This window comes from Saimiri boliviensis, chromosome X, assembly GCF_048565385.1.
Source record: "Saimiri boliviensis isolate mSaiBol1 chromosome X, mSaiBol1.pri, whole genome shotgun sequence".
NCBI lineage: Eukaryota > Metazoa > Chordata > Mammalia > Primates > Cebidae > Saimiri > Saimiri boliviensis.
Window position 1 is genome coordinate 48,490,115 of NC_133470.1, and position 13,509 is coordinate 48,503,623.

Below are 13,509 nucleotides of genomic sequence, written 5' to 3' on the forward strand. Positions count from 1 at the left end.
TGGAATGATATCGAACAGCTTTTCTTTTTGTTTCACTGACAAGTATATTGTTAAAACTTCTCATGATGATGTGAATAGATTTCAAATCCAGTTAAACGCTTTCATATTAACAATTTCAAAATAATGATGAAGCTCTTATTTGCAGAACATGCATCATTATTAGAACCATCACCCTGCAGCTAGCTTGGATACCATTAAAAGGGCTCATCAGCTGCAAGCTGCAAATGGATAAAAGTATCTGATACTCGGGAAGACAGTTTCAGGGTCTCTACCTGGAGCTACACCCTCTAGAAGCCCCTCCTTGGTCTCCCTGCACCCAGCCCCATCCCAACCAGTCACAAGTTGGGCTGTGCGTGGTGTTTCTTGGAAACTGGAACACAGACTCCTCCAGCAGCTCCACAGGTCCCTTGTCCTCAATGAGCAGAAGACTACAGGAGCTGGCTACTGAAGAGGCCGTCCAAGTGATAGAGCACCTTCTTGGCCCTGCTTAGCATTTACTGCAGAGTTGGATGCTACTTATTTGTGCTCACCACCTGCAGGAACTGCAGAGGGATTTGTCAGCATAGAGAGAAGTGGTCTGCCTAGGGTCTCCACTGCCTCAGGTCCTGCCCGGCACTTCTAGGGCTGAGGGAATCAATATCTCTTCACCTACCTGTAATCCACATAACAAGTGGAAGAATCTGCCTGCTATTTTTTGTTTGTTTGTTTTGGTGGGAAGAGTTTTAACTACTGCTGTAATTCCTTTAGTAGCTATGGAACTGTTGAGGATTTCCTTTTCTTCTTGAGTCGATTTTGATAAGATACAGTTTTCTAGGAGTTGGTCTATTTTGTCTACGTTTTCAAATTCATTGGCATAAAGTTTCCTTTTTATTCTCTGCTGTATATAAACTGTAACGATGTCTCCTTTTTCATTACTAATATTGGTTATTTGTGCCTTCTCACTTTTTTTCTTGATCAATCTCACCAGAGGTTTATCTATTTTATTAGTCTTTTCAAAGAACCAACTTTTGGCTTTGTTGCTCCTCTCTATTGTATCTTTGTTTTCTATTTCTTTAATTTCTGCTCTTATCTTTTTTGATCTCCTTCCATCTACATTTTTTGGGTTTATTCTGTTGTTCTTTTTCTAATTTCTTTAACTGGACATTGAGCTAATTAATTTTTATTATTGCCCATTTTCTAATTTGTGTATTTAAGGATATAATTTCCATCTAAATACTGCTTCTTCACGAGTTTAGATATGTAGTATTTTCATTATTGTTCAGTTATGAGTTCTTCATTTACATCAAAGTTACTTCTTTGACCTGTAAGCTATATAGAAATGTAGATTTCCAAATGTTTGGGGATTTAAAAATTTATCTCTTTGTTATTGAAATCTATCTTAATTGCATTATGGTCAGAAGATGTGGTTCGCGTGATAACAACTCTGAAATTTTTTAGACTTGTTTTATGGCTTAGTATGTGACCAATATTTTCAAATGCTTCCTATGTGCTAATTTATAAGAATGTGTGTTCTCTAATTGTTGAATACAGAGATCTACATATGTCTATTATCAAGTTTGTCAACTGTTGTTCAACGTTTACTTATCTATACTGATTTTTTTGGTCATGATCTACCAATAATTGAAAGAGGTGTGTTCATATTCAACTGTGATGGTGGATTTGGCAATTTCTCCCTATAATTCTTTCTCATTTCTTGCTTTATATATTGAGGGTATTTCATTAGGAATATTCAAATTACGAATTGTTATATCTTCCTGATAAATATGTAATGACCCTCTCTATTCCTGATAATGCATTTTTCTTTCAAATCTATTTTAATGTAACAACACAAGCTTTTCTTGTTGGGATTTATGTAGTATATAATTTTCCATCCTTTTGCTTTTGAGCATTTTCATACTGTTATACTTTAATTATATCTCTAGGAAACAACATGTAACTGGACCTTTAAAGAAATCTAATCTGATGATCTCTTTTAATTGGCAAGTTTAGTCTGTTTACATTTACTGTGATATATTTGGGCTTGTTTCTGCCATCATACTTTTTTATTTCTGTTTACCATCACTACCTTTTCTATGCTTCATTTTCTTTTTTGTCATCTGCTTTTTTAGTTTTGAGATTTGTTTTCTTACTCAATTTTTTTCTCCCTATTTTTCATATTTCTTTTTCTGTTCTTACTGTGGTTATTCTTGGTATTTTCCATATATGTTTAACTTATAAAGTATATAGTTAAATAGCGTTTTAGTCCCCTTCTTGAAGAATGCAGGAAGCTTAGAAACCTTAAACTCTACTCATTCCTCTTCTGACCACATACTATTGTTTTCAAATATGTTAGTTTGTTCCTTTTTTTAACCTCACAATTATGCATCATTATCAGTATTATTTTATATAGACGGTGTTTGTTTGGATTTACATGCATACACATTCTTGTATCTCAGACCATCCTTCTGGGATTATTTTCTTTCATTATGAAGATAGTGTTTAAGAGGTTTTTTTTGTTTGTTTGGTTTTTTTTTTTTTTTTTTTTTTTTAAGTAAGGGTGTCTTGATGTTCAATTCTTCCAGTCTTTCTTATATGTAAATATCTTTATTTTATCCTTATTCTTAAAAGATAGTTTGTTACAGGTAGTTTTACTCAACACCTGGAAGATATGGTTCCATTCTCTTTTGGCTTTGAGAAGTCTACTTTGTTGCTAATAAGAAGTTGACTATCAAACTAATTGCTGGTTTTGTTTTTGTTTTGGTGAGTAAGAGTGTGTGTGTGGAGTAGAATGTGCAGGGGTTCCTGCAGTTTTACTCTAGCACATTTACATATGTTTTTTTTTATATATATATTTTGGAAATATCATGCTTCATGGCTCGGTAGGTTCATGCTTTTCATAATTTCTGGGAAATTCTCAACCATTATCTCTTCACATACTGCCTTTCTTTCATTTTTTCTAGTTTTTCCTTCTCAGAATAGAGTTAGTCATATTTTGGACCTCCTCATTCTATACTCAGTATCTCATAACATCTCTGATATTTTCTATCTCCTTGCCTTTCTGCACTTCATTCTGGATAATTTCTTTAGATATATCTTTCAGATTACTGATTCTTTCTTCAACTATGTCTAATCTGCTCTTTAATCTGTCCATTGAGTTTTTTATTTCAAAAGTTACATTTTTCATTTGTACAAATCTCATATATTTTACTTGCTAATCTGCCTAGTCATCCCTAATAGACTCTTATTGTTTGGTCATCTTCGTGATTATGTAAATCTGTTATTACTTCTTTAAAACATTTTATATAATTTTTGTTCAACCAACAGTCACTGCTTGCATGAGTATGACATTGTAAATATTGTTCACATCTAAACTACATAGTATATTCTGATTACATATCCCTTGTTGTTTACCCTTTTATTTTCCTTGGAGCTAATAATTGTGTATTTTGTTTTCTTTTGCTTAATGTTCTAGTACCTACTACTATTCTTCTCTGAAATTCTTTATACAGTCCAAATCAGATCATGTCCTTTCACTATTCAGAATTCTCCCATGGCTTCCACCACCCTCAACAAAAGCCAAAGCCCTCACCATGGCCCAAAAGTTCCTACATAATCTGGTTCCCTTTACCTCTCTTGCATTGTTTCCTATCACTCTAACTATCACTCACTCTTCTCCGGCCACACTGGCCTCCCTGCTGTTTCCCAAGCGTGCTAGATACCCTTCCTTTTCAGGGCCTTTGTACTTGTTCTTCTCACTGCCTGGAACACCCTTCCTCCCAAATAATCTGATGAGTTGCCCTAGTACTTCCAGTGTGCTCAAATGTCACCTCCCTGGAGAAGTGTTTCCTGATCAACATATCTAACATTGCTCCATCCCATGCATTTTCTATCTCTTTATCCTACTTTATATATGTTTTTCTACAAAGCACTGATCACTGCCTGGTATATTTTATATATTGTGGTTAGTGTTTGTCTCTCCCCAGTAGACTGTAAGCTCCACAAAGCAGGGACTTCTGTTTTATTCACTGCTGTATTGCCAGTGCCAAAAGAGAACAGTGCATAGTACTTAATAAATGTTTGTGAAATAAACTGAATGAATGGATGAATGACTTAATTGATTAATGTGGAAGATAGAGATAAATGCCTTGAGGAGTAGGCTAGGCATGAAGGCCTTTAATGCCATGCTAAGGAACTTGGATGTCATTTTTTAGAAGGGTGGGGGCTGTGAAGAAGCAGTGAGAATAGCTCCTGGGTTCTTTTGGGAAGCAAGTTATCAGTTGGTAGCGTTGTGGCAAAGCCCCATATTCTTTGACTGGCTGTACATCCTAGGGCTCCTGAAGGTAGGCCTTCTTATTCAAATAGCTCTCAAACTGCTGTGTTGTCATGCTGCCTATTAAGCTGGTGAACAACAAAACCCCAACTGTCATCGAGCTTTCTAATCCTAGCTATCATTCCCCTTTCTCTTGCACTGTGAGGAACTGTTTCCTGGTCCCCTGGCCAAGCAGAGCTGACTCATAATACTTTACCTGTGGTACTTGGTGCAGGGGAGTGCAGTGCAGGGGATAGCATGGAAGGTGGTATGATGTTGGGCTCATAGTAAGTGTTGTTATAATGGGAGACAACCTGGGAGGGTAAGTTACAGCTTAAAAAGAGTTTTTCTCATTGTCAAAGTGACAACAGGCTGTGTGGAGTTTTAGTGCTGACTTTGCCCCTAACCCTACTGGGGCCTAGCCTGGCTCCGGTGTTTCTGCCTGCTCACGGCTCTGTATACTAATTCTGTTATCTAATGTGTAACCTACTCTCCTGTTTTTGTCACCCACTAGTTTCATCAGAATGCCATCAGAATTATATAGAGTGCCATGTATAATTAGATCCCTGTGGCATGCCACTAGAGACCTTCCTATCTAGGCCAACATCAGTTTATTAATCATTAGCACACCGAGTTTAACCATCCAACTAGCTATAAGTTCAGTTGAGCAAAATTTGACCACTAACTGTGTGTCAGGCCTTGTGTTGTACACTGAAGACAAAGAGATGAATAAGGTGTGTTTCCAGACACAGAACCATAATTTCAGGGCAGTGTGGTCAGTGCAGTAACACTGGTGGGTAGAATAGATTGTGAAAGCCCCTATGGAATATACAACCCAGCTCAGGGGACCAAGGAAGGTTTCTTCGAAGAGATGGCATATGAACTAAATCTTAAAAGATTAGGAGGAATCTTCTAGATGAACAAAGGGAAGAGAGGGCAATCCAGGCAAGGTGTTATTAGTCAGGGTTCTCTAAAGGGACAGAACTAATAGGATAGATGTCTATATGAAGGGGAGTTTATTAGGAGAATTGACTCACACGATCACAAGGTGAAGTCCCATGATAGGCCATCTGCAAGTTGAGGATCAAGGAAGCCATTCTGAGTCCTAATACCTCAAAAGTAGGGAAGCCAACAGTGTAGCCTTCAGTCTGTGGCCAAAGGCCTGAGAGGCCCTGGCAAACCACTCATGTTAAGTCTGAGAGTCCAAAAGCTGAAGAACTTGCAGTCTGATGTTCAAGGGCAGGTAGCATCCAGCACGGGAGAAAGATGAAGGCTGGAAGGCTTAGTAAGTCAGGTCCTTCCGTGTTCTTCTGCCTGCTTTATTCTAGCTGTGCTGGCAGCTGATTAGTTGGTGCCCACCCAGATTGAGGGTGGGTCTGCCTCTCCCAGTCCACTGACTCAAATGTTAATCTCCTTTGGCAGCACCCTCACAGACACACCCAGGAACAAGACTTTGCATCCTTCAATCAAGTTGACACTCAGTATTAACCATCACACACAGAGTACAGCATGGGCAGAGGCCCAAAAATGAGAAGCAGCGTGGTGTGTGCCAACCTGCCTAATGACACTCACAGTTTGTCTGTCCTTCCATGACCCCATCCTAGGAGACTACTAAAATGCAGACATGAGTTTGGGACCTTCCCTGACATGCTAATATGATAACTATTCATAAAATTAATAGAAAGTTGGTGTGACGTGACTGTCCACAAGCTTGTCCATATCAGCTTCCCATGTCCCTGGTTTCCTTGCCTAGACTCTGAAGTTAATGTGACTGGCTTCCTCTAGACCTCCTATGGGGTTCCGGTTACTCCCACTGTCCTGGTGGTTATGAGGTCTCCCTTGGCCCCATATGTGGAGATACTGTGAAGAGGAGTTTTCCTGACTTCTGATACTGGCTGTGGAGTAGAAACCCTCATTTTTCAGGGAATGGACAGGACCTGCTCATCCTGTCCTCGATACCGGGGTTCATCTCCTTGAGCTGCATTCACACCCACACTAATCCAGGAAAAGTATATTGTGGAGTCTGGCAGGCCCAGTTTTAAAGTAGGGAGGCCCCACATCTTGGTTTTGTGACCTTAGCCAAGTTACCTGTTCTCTTTGAGCATCAGTTTCCTCATCAGTAAAAGGGGCTGCCCACGTGGGACAGTTGTTGTGGATATTAAAGCATATGTAAAGTACCTGGCCCTAGGCCACCATTTATTGAACACCTACTACTGACGCTATTAAAGGGAGAGTGGTGAGAGCATGAGCTGTAGATCCAGACCAACCTGGATTTGGATTGCAGCTCAGCTACTTACTAGTGTTGTGACCTTGGTTGAATTTCCTGGCCTTGTTCAGCCTTAGTTGTATCATTTGTGAAATGAGATGAATGTACCTAGCTTAGAATCATTTGTGTATGATTATAGTAGTGTATAATATGCAAGGTGGGGGCCTTCACAGATCCCAGGCCCCTCCCCAGCCTGCCCTCTTCAAATACACCTCCCCCGGGGACCTACCTCTTCCTCAGCCTCTTCTAAGTCTATCAAAGAGGACCAAGCTGCCCCCTCAGAGTCATAGAATCACCTTCTTAAGGGAACTTTTTTTTTTTGAGAACAGAGTCTTGCTCTGTCACCAGGCTAGAGTGCAGTGGCACAATCTCAGCTTACTGCAACCTCCACCTCCCGGGTTCAAGTGATTCTCCTACCTCGGCCTCCCAAGTAGCTGGGACTACAGATGTGCGCCATCACACCCAGCTAATTTTTGTATTTTTAGTAGAGTCAGGGTTTCACCATGTTGGCCAGGATGGTCTCGATCTCTTGACCTCATGATCTTCCCGCCTCGGCCTCCCAAAGTGCTGGGATTACAGGTGTGAGCCACCACACCCAGCCCTTAGGGGAATTTTCTAATGTTAAACTGCTCTTGCATTTCTGGGATTAAACTCAATATTTTTATGTTGTATTAAATCTTATTTTATTCATTCTGGATGTGGTTTGCTAATAAATTGTTTAGGATTTTTGCATCTTTAGCCATCTGTATTTGACTGGTTAAGGTTATAGTGATCTCATTCAATAAATACATGAGTTTTCTAGGAATTGGTCCAATTCATCTAAGTTTTCAAATTAATTATATTCTTATTTTAAATTTTTTTGCAGTATCTTTTATGTTGTTCATATTTGTGCCTTTTCTGTTTTGTGGAGTTTTTTTTTGTTAGTCCCTCCAAAAATTTTTTTTTAAGGCCAGGCATGGTGGCTCACACCTGTAATCCCAGCACTTTGGGAGGCCAAGTCAGGCGGATCATCAGGTCAAGAGATCAAGACCATCGTGCAACATGGTGAAACCCCGTTTCTACTAAAAATACAAAAATTAGCTGGGCATGGTGGCACATGCCTGTAGTCCCAGCTACTTGGGAGGCTGAGGCAGGAGAATCGCTTGAACCCGAGAGGTGGAGGTTGCAGTGAGCTGGGATAGCACCACTGCCTGTAGTCCAGTCCAGCCTGGTGACAGAGCAAGGCTCTGTCTCAAAAAAAAAAAAAAAAAAAAAAAGCACAGATTTTTTTATTTTTATTTATTTATTTATTTAGCAATTGGCCTTGGCCTTGAAAGCTTACCATGTATATTTAACCTAAATTCCAAAGTTAAACCTACTCCCCACCCAAACAGTTCACAGACTTTATAAATCTTTAATGTCTCACAATTTACATGTTATTATGTCTACTGTTTTGTCCTCCCTTATTAAGGACAACACTAACAATATCGTTATTTTATGCAGACATTGCTTGCTTAGATTTAAATACTCATTTACCTTTTATTTGCCTACCTTCTTTTACCTCAACTGTTGTTTTTTGGGTGATTTTTCTTCTTCTTGAAATATATACAGAACTTTAGAAGATCCTTTAGTTAGATCACTTAATTGGAAAGTCTTAGTCTGTGTTTATCTATAAATGCCTTTTTTTCCTTTTATTCTTCTTAAGATAGGTTTGATAGGTACCCAGTTCTAAAGTATCTTTTTAGAAGGATATTAAACACTGACACTAAGAGGACACTCTTGTCTGGTTTCCATGATTACTGTTGCAAAGTCTACTGTACTCTAATTGTGTTTTTTTTGTAGGTGTTCTTTTTCTCTGGCTGCTTTGAAGGTCCTTTGATTATTGCATGACTCTAAGATCTCTTTAGTTGGTGTTGTCTTGCAAGTGTTCCTTTTTACAGCTTCCTAATCTTGCTTCATGAATGCATTGTTTTCTTCTTTTCTTCTTGTGGCTCTGATGACATTAAATAATAATGTCTTTTTTTAAAGTGTTCTTTTCCCTGCATTTTTTTTTTTTTAGAGGCTCACTCTATCACCCAGGCTGGAGTGCAGTAGAACAATCTCAGCTCACTTCAACCTCCACCTCCTGAGTTTTAAGTGATCCTTCTGCCTCACCCTCCACGTAGCTGGGACTACAAGTTCCTGCCATCACACCCAGCTAATTTTTATATTTTTAGTAGAGACAGGGTTTCACCATGTCAGTAAGGCTGGTCTCAAACTCCTGGCCTCAAATGATCCACACCCCTTGGCCTCCCAAAGTGCTGGGATTACAGGCATGAGCCACCACGCCCATCCCTACATAATGTTTGTTTCCAAACATATATATGTGGTTGTCAGCAGCAGTGAGAAACTCACTGACACCAGATTTGGCCAAAGGCACCAGAGATAACACATGTATGACATATTCTAAAGCCTTAGAATTTGTATGAATGGTGGGCAGAGGGACCCCCCTCTACTGTGTGCAAACATGGGTCGGTGCCACAATTCTGTCACTTGCGAGTATGATAGTGCAGTAGACTTGAGCCAGACTGCCTGAATTCAAATCCCAGAGCTGGTCAAGTCACTTGACCTCAATCTTCTGTAGTTTCTTTTGTAAAAATGGGGATAGTGGTGTTATAACTCTTTTAGAATTTGCCTAGCAGGCTTTCTGGGTTTTGCCATAAAGCCCCTTTAAAAAATAAATAAAACAAAAATGGGGATAGTAATAATATGCACTTCATAGGATTATTGAGGGTATTAAATGAGTTAGCTTACATAAAGTATTTAGAATAATGCACAGCATGTAGTAAGCACTGTTTATGTGTTTGCTGTTACTACCATTGTTACTTTTGCAATGAGGGGATTGAAGGAAGAAGAGCTTCTATGGTGCAATGGGGAAAAGAGTATATCCTGCCCTGTGTGTTCCTCTAATGTCTTGGAAACAAAAGCCATCCACAAAAAAAACACAAGGTCAGGAATTTGAAGGGGTTATTTGGGCCCTTAGAGTGTGGGCTATCAAGTAGGCAGTCAGAATGGGATAGAATTCTTCAGTGGGAAGAATTGGATATTTCCTTTTTGGAGCAGAGCAGTACCATATGGGGGAGCAGTGACAGAGGGGATAATCTAGGGTCAGGGGATCTCCTAAGCAGTTAATAATGCTTTTCTCTTAAGAACTAACCTGTCAGGTACTGGGAGGCTTTGAAGATAGCTCTTCAGGTTGGGGACATGCCTTTGTTAAGAGGCAAAACTGCTGCCAGGAGTTGATTCACATTCTCAGAGGTAGGATTGACCACGTAAAAAATGCTTTCAAATCTTTGTTCTAAATTTTCTTTGGCCCTCCCTAGGTTTGGGGAAAGTCTCAGCCTCAGTAACCATCCCAGACACAGTCCAGAGGATATGAGCAGGCGGAGTGGGTCATACGGAAAACAGGTGCGTGGTGGGGAGGCAAATTTGAGGAGCCATTAGTATTAAAATGGAAAGCTCAAGAGATACAAAAATTCTAAACAAAGCTTTATCAAATCAAATCCAATAATGTATTAAAAGGATAATGTATCATAACAAAATGGAATGGAATTTATTCCAGGAATGCAGGATTGGCTTGACATTAAAAAATCAATCATGCTTGGCCGGGCGCGGTGGCTCAAGCCTGTAATCCCAGCACTTTGAGAGGCCGAGGCGGGTGGATCACGAGGTCGAGAGATCAAGACCATCCCGGTCAACACGGTGAAACCCCGTCTCTACTAAAAATACAAAAAATTAGCTGGGCATGGTGGCGCATGCCTGTAATCCCAGCTACTCAGGAGGCTGAGGCAGGAGAATTGCCTGAACCCAGGAGGCGGAGGTTGCGGTGAGCCGAGATCGCGCCATTGCACTCCAGCCTGGGTAACAAGAGCGAAACTCTGTCTCAAAAAAAAAAAAAAAAAAAAATCAATCATGCTCATGGGCAGGTGTTGAACAGTGAGAACACATGGACACAGGGTGGGGAGCATCACACACTGGGGTCTGTTGGGAGGGGGACCAGGGGAGGGGCAGTGGGGGGTGGAGAGGTTAGGGAGGGATAACATGGGAAGAAGTGCCAGATAGGTAATAGGGGGATGGAGGCAACAAACCACCTTGCCACGTATGTACCTATGCAACAATCCTGCATGATCTGCATATGTACCCCAGAACCTAAAGTAAAAGTAAAAAAAATCAATCACGTAATTCAATATATTAAGAAACCAAAAAAGAAAACCCATGTGATTATTGCAATAAATGCAGAAAAAGCATTTGACAACATCTAACATCTATTCCTGATTTTAAAAAACAAACACCTCTTGGCAAACTGGAAATGAAAGGAACTTCTTCAATCTGATATAGGGCATCTGCAAAATAACCCACAGCTAACATTATATTTAGTGGTAAAAACTGAGTGCTTTCCCCCCAAGATCAGAAACAAAACAGAGATGTCCATTCTCACCACTTCTATTCAACATTATACTGAAGTAGAAGGCAGTGCAGTCAGGCAAGAAAAAGAAGCAAAAGGCATCCAAATTGGAAAGGAAGAAGTTAAACTGTATTTACAGACAATGTGATCAGCTATGTAGAAAATCCGACTGTGTCCACCAAAAATAAAACCCTACTAGAACTAAGTGAGTTCAGCAAGTTGCAGGTTATAAGATCAATATACAACAATTAGTTGTATATCTACATACTAACAATGAACAGTTGGATACAGAAAATTTTTAAATACCATTTACAATAATGTCTAAAAATGTGACTTAGGAATAAATCTGACAAAAGATGTGGAAGACTTGTATGCTTATATTGTTGAAAGAGAGGAGTAAAATTAATGAAAAGCATTCGTGCATTGGAAAACTTAGTACTGTTATAATGTCACTTCTCCCCAAATTGATCTATAGTTTAAGTGTAATTGCTATTAAAATCTCAGCAGTCTTTTTGAAGAAATTGATAAACTGTTCCTAAAATTCATATGGAAAGGTACTACAGAGCCTGGTATGCTGTGTAAAAACCCTGGGTAGGGTCCAGCCTTCCCACAGGATTAGGATTATCAGTGGAGCCCATATAGAGAGGAAAAATAGTCGCAGCGCCTCCAGTTGCAAACAGGTCTACAGAGGATAGGAACAAGCAATTTCCTGAAGTGGAAAACCCAAAAAGCTAACAGGCATAATAAAAGATGTTCATATGTATTAACAGAAAAGTCTAAAATAAAACTACAATGAGATTTCACTTTAGATCTCACAGACAGACAAAATTTTAAAAAGCTCAATCATGCCAACTCCTTTAGTGGGGATACGGGGACATAGGGATCCTCATACATTGAGAGTAGGGACTTTGGCAGCCATTCCAGAGATAAATGTGGCAGTACTTAGTCAAATTCACTATCCCCATGGGCCCTCCAAAGAAAGTCTCACACAGGTCCATAAAGGGTCATGTAGGTAAGTGTTCATTATGGTGTGGTTTGCAGCAGTGGGAAGTTGAAGGCATGTTGCATGTCCATCACCAGGGGACTACACAGGGAAATAGTGACAGGTGCACTCCAAAGAGGACCTCTTAACCTTTAGGCCAGTGAGTTAGATGTACATAGGGCAACACTATGATCTTCGACACGTAGTACTGAGTGGAAAAGAATGAACCATATAACAATACTACTCACAAATTACAAATATATGCACATTCACACCAAATAAACACCTTACAGAAATGCACACAAAAGGATATAAGTTAAACACATTTGAAAAATGCCTATGTCGGGGAGTTGGGAGGAATGGGAGCATGGATGACAGGGAGTAAATAAAACAAGAAGGCGGTAGAATTGCCAGGCACAGTGGCTCACACCTGTAATCCCAGCACTTCAGGAGGCCGAGGCAGGCAGATCACTTGAGCCTAGGAGTTCAAGACCAGCCTGAGCAACATAGCGAGACCTCATCTCTACAAAAAAAATACAGAATTAGCCAAGCGTGGTGGTATGTGCCTGTGGTCCCAGCTACCAGGGAGGCTGAGGTGGGGGGTTGCTTGAGCCCAGCAGTCACAGAAGCGAGCCAAGATTGCACCACTGCACTCCAGCCTGAGTGACAGAGTGAGACCCTGTTTCAAAAAAAAAAAAAAAAAAAAGAGAAAGGGGGAGGAGAAGAAATAGCAGAAAGTGTCTATTCCCTTGGCCTAGTCACCTACTCCTCATGGCATTCATCCTTTAGAGCCTGCTCTTCACTGAGGAGGAAACAGCCACACCTATACTCTTAACCTGAGGCCAGAATGCCCAGGTGAGTCTGGCTCAGACAGGCTGTACTTGGCTGGTTTTGAGTATGTGCTGCCCCAGCTCCTGCACACCCTCCCACCAGCACTGCAGCTGCCTGGAGCAGGTGTGGACATGCATTTCACCCCACAGAAGTTGCCTGCTGTGATCTACTATTGAGGGTGGGGGCTGGTCATAGAGAGATGAGAAGCAGAGAGTCAGAGCAACCCACTCCCCATCAAACCATGTGGTAACCAGACAGCTAATTTCTGGTTTGCACAATAGCCCTGCCGGTGCCCTGACTGTGCTGAGACGTGGGTGTATTTTCCTGGCCCCATTCAGAACCTTACCCTCTGACTTCCCCAGAAGCAGCTCTTGTAAACTCTTAGGGAAACTGAATCCAGACTCACTGTGACTGAGAAATTCTCTTCAGCTTATCCTCTCCTGGGCCTCTTCAACTAATTGTACCAATACTGCCTTTTTTCATAACCAGCTAGGTGCGTGCTTGCCATTCCGTTTTCAGAACAAAACAATACCTTGTTCAGCGATACATACATGCGAGGTGAAGTTTTCTAAAAAGCAGGCCAGGCATGGTGGCTCACACCTGTAATCCCATCACTTTGGGAGGCCAAAGCGGGTGGATCACCTGAGGTCAGGAGTTCAAGACTAGCCTGGCTAACATGGTGAAACCCCGTCTCTACTAAAAATACAAAAATTAGCCAG

The 13,509-nt window shown here is 40.6% G+C and overlaps 1 long non-coding RNA gene and 1 other non-coding gene across 2 annotated transcripts in view; both read left to right on the top strand.

The window, feature by feature from the left end:
* The window catches only part of LOC120366547 (uncharacterized), a 70,233-nt gene that overhangs the window by 27,787 nt on the left and 28,937 nt on the right, over positions 1 to 13,509 (top strand). The window contains exon 4 of the long non-coding RNA XR_005581178.2: positions 9,896 to 9,980. This is a non-coding gene — a long non-coding RNA (uncharacterized LOC120366547). The remainder of the gene's footprint in view (positions 1 to 9,895; positions 9,981 to 13,509) is intronic.
* Positions 9,181 to 9,242, top strand: LOC120366685 (U7 small nuclear RNA). Its single transcript, XR_005581265.1, has one exon. It is a non-coding gene; the product is annotated as a U7 small nuclear RNA (small nuclear RNA).